Below are 5,477 nucleotides of genomic sequence, written 5' to 3' on the forward strand. Positions count from 1 at the left end.
AACTTGTTCATAAATCAAAGCTGAACATCAGAAACCCTCAGGATTGCTACAACAGTTAGCAATGGTCGTATGGAAATGGGAATTGATAACAATGGATTTTGTTACCAAATTACCCAAAACAAGAAAAGGTAATGATACAATCTGGGTGATTGTAGATAGGCTAACTAAGTCAGCTCATTTCCTACCAATAAAGGAAACTTTCAGTATGGAACAATTAGCCAAGCTATATGTAAATGAAATAGTTTCATTACATGGAATTCCTTTATCAATTGTTTCTGATAGGGACAGTCGTTTTACCTCTCATTTTTGGGCAAGTTTTCAAAAAGCAATGGGAACCAAGTTAAATCTAAGCACAACTTATCATCCTCAAACGGACGGACAAAGTGAAAGGACGATTCAGACAATGGAAGATATGCTTAGAGCTTGTGTAATTGATTTCGGAGGTAACTGGGATGAACACTTACCTTTAATAGAATTTTCTTATAATAACAGTTATCACACAAGTATCAATGCTGCACCATTCGAAGCATTTTATGGACGAAAGTGCCGAACTCCAGTCTGTTGGGCAGAGATTAGAGAAAAGCAACTATCCGGACCTGAGATAGTGCAGGAAACAACCGACAAGATTATTCAAGTCAAGGAATGACTGAAAGCAGCACATGATCGACAAAAGAGCTACGCTGATAACAGACGCAAGCCGTTAGAATTTCAGGTAGGAGATAAAGTGTTATTAAAAGTCTCTCCTTGGAAAGGAGTAGTAAGATTCATCAAGAGGGGAAAGCTAAGTCCCAGGTATGTTGGACCTTTTAAGATTATTAGAAGAATAGGACCTGTAGCCTATCAGCTACAACTGCTAGAGGAAATGGTAGGAATACATGATGTATTTCATGTATCTAATCTCAAGAAATGCTTAGCTGATGAATCGTTGATGGTACCTTTTAAGGATATAGAGGTAAATGAACAACTTAAATTTGTAGAAAGACCTCTACAAATTGAAGACAAGAAAGTTAAGAACCTCAAGCACAAAAGATTAGTTCTGGTCAAAGTGAAATGGGACTCCAAAAGAGGACCAGAATATACGTGGGAACTTGAATCAGAAATGCAAAGGAAATACCCACACTTGTTCCAGTAGATCTTGAGGACGAGCTCTAAAACAAGGTGGGGAGGATATAACAACCCTCGAAATATTTTTGACACCCTAAAAATAATTAAAATATCCCAATATGTCCTAAAATACCCCCCATACGTAAAAACGGACCCCGAATACCTTAAATTTTATTAAAATTAATTAAAAAACAAGAAAATAGAGGCTCTGGCGGGCCGCGACAGACTCCGCTTGAGTCTACGCGTGCCGCGAGCCACCGGGCATGTGGCGCAGCCCAGTGCTGCCACGTGGCACAACACCCGACAAGTCTATGGTGGTGACCGATCAAGCCTACAGCCCTAGCCACCTATCTCGCGGGCCGCGAAAGAGGCAGCGATGGTTGTTGCGGGCCGCAAGGAAGTCAGATTACAGCCCTATAAATTGAGGGCATCGGCCTTCAGTTCCGATCGCTCATTTCCTTTTCTTAATCTCGAATTTCTTAATAGTAGAAGCTATTCTCGGGTATAATACCCCCTAAATAACGAGGTTCTGCTCCGTTGTAAGTATCATAACCCCTGGATACGTATTAGATACATTGCCCGATTGATCTAGGGTTCCGTAACGGTTGTCGTGGTTCTGCCCGACGTAGTCGTTGGAATGCCGTCTCGGGGAGGGTATTATTAATGTTAAAATGAGTTATTATACTAACACGTGTGCATTTGTGTAATTTATAGATTGTCACCAGGAAACCCTTACAGAAAATCTAAGACAGCAATGTGAGTAATCTCCTTTTTGCAAACTGTTTTTACAAAACCTCACACGATTAAATATATATTAAACAGTTATTGAGTATTTGTAAGGATACAATTATCGTCTGTATGTTGGGGTTTTGTATACAAAATTTATTACTGCCTTGTGAGGGGTAATATTTCCACAAGTCGGGTTGACAATACCGTGGGTGGTAATTGATATGACTTGGGAACAAATGTAATTACGAGACCGCCCTCAATACTGTACAATGGTTTTTACTTAAACTTGATTAAACTGGGATTCACTCACCAGTATTTCCCACTGACAAAATGTTTTTAAACGCGTTTCAGGTAACAATATGTGAAAGCCAAATAGAAGCCAGCTGGACAGCACTAAAGGCTTGGAAAAGTGGCAATAAAGTTACCTAAAATAAATAGATGTTTTCCTTAAATAAAAATAGGATTTATTCCTATGAAAATGTGTGTACTTAAAACTTGGGTTTTATCCCATGTGTTAAATATTTTTAAAATGTGGTATTTTACTCTGATAAAATATTTCCTAACTACGGTCCTGATGAAATTTCACCTGCCAATAGACAAACACCAGATACCACCGAAACTGGCCGTGGCTGCCCGTTCCCGGGTTGTTAAGGGATAAGGGTTGCGACACGTGGGGTGTCAACAGTAGGGATGGGATCGTCAGTAGGCACGTCGGGAATATGGTATGAGGAGGGGGTGACAGGGGTGTGGTAGTGGGTATGGCAGTATGGATGGAGGTATGGGTGGGAGTAGGGTATGAGTAGGTGTGTGTGTAGCGGGGACTGTGTCACACCCCAAAAACGTTGCAGCATAAATACAAACGTGGCGGTGATGGAGGTTGGTACCCATAAATGTCTTAGTGGTTGATGCAATGTTTATTTTGGACAGTTTAACTTATTTAAAACATAAAGTTTCAAATGTACACCACAACCACAACATAGTTGCTTGACCCTTATGGGTTTTAGTACACACGGTCCCAAAGTAGTTTAAAAAGTGTCCAAACATTATTATTTATTTACAATCGCATCACACAACCACATGAAAACATAAGCCAAAATCCTCAAAGCCGAACTCATGTACCTGAACTCATGTTTCTCGTCACACTTGGACAAACGGGTGGCCAAGGGGTGATCTGACCACAGTCACAGACACCATTGGACAAATGGGCTAGCCAATGGATGGTCAAGTGACAAATACTGTGGGTAGTTGGTTTGATATAGAAACATTGTAATCGCTCTTAATACTGAAATTATAACAAACGTAATGTTTTCAGTAAAATGAATGATTCACTCAGTATTTCCCCGCTGACAAAACCTTTTTAAAACATGTTTCAGGTGATCTGTTGTGAGCAAAGAAAAGTGCCAGGAAGCACTACCAGCTTAGAAAAGTGGCTCAGTGTAAATAAATAAAGAAACATGTTCCAGTGAAATCAGATTATTGTAAATTATGGGATTTATCCCTCAGTTATGAAACGAGCAGTTTTAATAATAAAAGATCCTGTTTTAAAAAAGACTTCCGCTGTCGCCTAAATTAAATACCACGGGATTTCTGTCCCGCGGCTCCTGAAACGGGTCAAACCGAGCCGGGGGCCGTGACATACAGCCCTATAAATTGAGGGCATCGGCCTTCAGTTCCGATCGCTCATTTCCTTTTCTTAATCTCGAATTTCTTAATAGTAGAAGCTATTCTCTGGTATAATACCCCCTAAATAATGAGGTTCTATTCCGTTGTAAGTAACATAACCCCTGGATACGTATTAGATACGCTGCCCGATTGATCTAGGGTTCCGTAACGGGTGTCGCGGTTCTGCCCGACGTAGTCGTTGGAATGCCGTCTCGGGGATGGTGTTACTAATGTTAAAATGGGTTATTATACTAACACATGTGCATTTGTGTAATTTATAGATTGTCACCAGGAAACCCTTACAGAAAATCTAAGACAACAATGTGAGTAATCTCCTTTTTGCAAACTGTTTTTACAAAACCTCACACGATTAAATATATATTAAACAATTATTGAGTATTTGTAAGGATACAATTATCGTCGATATGTTGGGTTTTGTATACAAAATTTATTACTGCCTTGCGAGGGGTAATATTTCCACAAGTTGGGTTGACAGTACCGTGGGTGGTAGTTGATATGACTTGGGAACAAATGTAATTGCGAGACCGCCCTCAATACTGTACAACGGTTTTACTTAAACTTGATTAAACTGGGATTCACTCACCAGTATTTCCCACTGACAAAATGTTTTTAAACGCGTTTCAAGTAACAGTATGTGAAAGCCAAATAGAAGCCAGCTGGACAGCACTAAAGGCTTGGAAAAGTGGCAATAAAGTTACCTAAAATAAACAGATGTTTTCCTTAAATAAAAATAGGATTTATTCCTATTAAAATGTGTGTACTTAAAACTTGGGTTTTATCCCATGTGCTTAATATTATGAAAATGTGGTATTTTACTCTGATAAAATATTTCCTAACTACGGTCCTGATGAAATTTCCGCTGCCAAAATAGACAAACACTAGATACCACCGAAACTGGCCGCGGCCGCCCGTTCTCGGGTTGTTAAGGAACGGGGGTTGCGACAGGAGGTGGTATCAGAGCTAAGCCAATGATTCAGCCACATAAGTGTTCTGCTGACACCAAATTATTATTCAAAGTGTTAGGAAATAAATTACGGAAATACATGCATAATTGTATTTTATTGTTATGTGTTATTTGACTATTTGTTAGTTTACAGTATGAGCGACCAAGGACCATCCGACGCGTATTGTCAGTTGTCTGGTTCACCTAGTAGCGAAGGCGCCTCTTCATAGCCTGCCCTCTCAGGGTATTCTGCTGATAATGAAGAAAGAATATCCGTGTTTAAGGCTCAGTCTGAAGAGCCATTCCCTCCTAAAAGAGAGGATGGTTCAGTAGGGGAGCACATGAGCGTAGGAAGCGAATGAAAAAGTTGCAAGAACAGAGAGTCCTAGCAGCCACTAGAAGAGAGACAGATGCCCATACATAGGATATGCTTAATAGAAGCCTAGCCAATTTTCATATCCTAGTAACCACTGCAGCCGACCCTAACCTATAGCAACTGATAGCACCCCAACCAGCCCATGGAGGTAGAAAACCCTGAAAATCAAGTAGAAATGCATGATTTTAACCCGGAGGAGATACCTAGGGTACCAGCACCCAATCCCTTAAACCCAAACTATGACCCATGGTAGGACAACAACAGGGACTATGTGCAAGGTTACCCGATTCCAGAAGACATGCCCATGCCGAATCTAGGAGCATACCTAGGTTTGGACCCTCTAGATCCCTACTACGATAGTGATCAGTACATTAGGGAGATCTTGGAGAATTCTTACCCGTATCAGGAACCCATGCCCCAGATTCCAAACCCAGTCCTAGAACCTGCACCCCCAATGAGTGTAGAAAATGTACAAGAACTCAGGACATTTGGTGAGGAAATTTTAGAGAGTAGTGAAAGGATGAGACAGGTGGGAGAGCGACTCGTCTGGAAGTACGACCAGCGCAATATGGATTTTTGGATGAATCCATATCCTTGAAGGTGATGGTGGAGGTAATAATAGTAATAATAATAATAATAATA

This window comes from Helianthus annuus, chromosome 17 (genome assembly GCF_002127325.2).
Source record: "Helianthus annuus cultivar XRQ/B chromosome 17, HanXRQr2.0-SUNRISE, whole genome shotgun sequence".
NCBI lineage: Eukaryota > Viridiplantae > Streptophyta > Magnoliopsida > Asterales > Asteraceae > Helianthus > Helianthus annuus.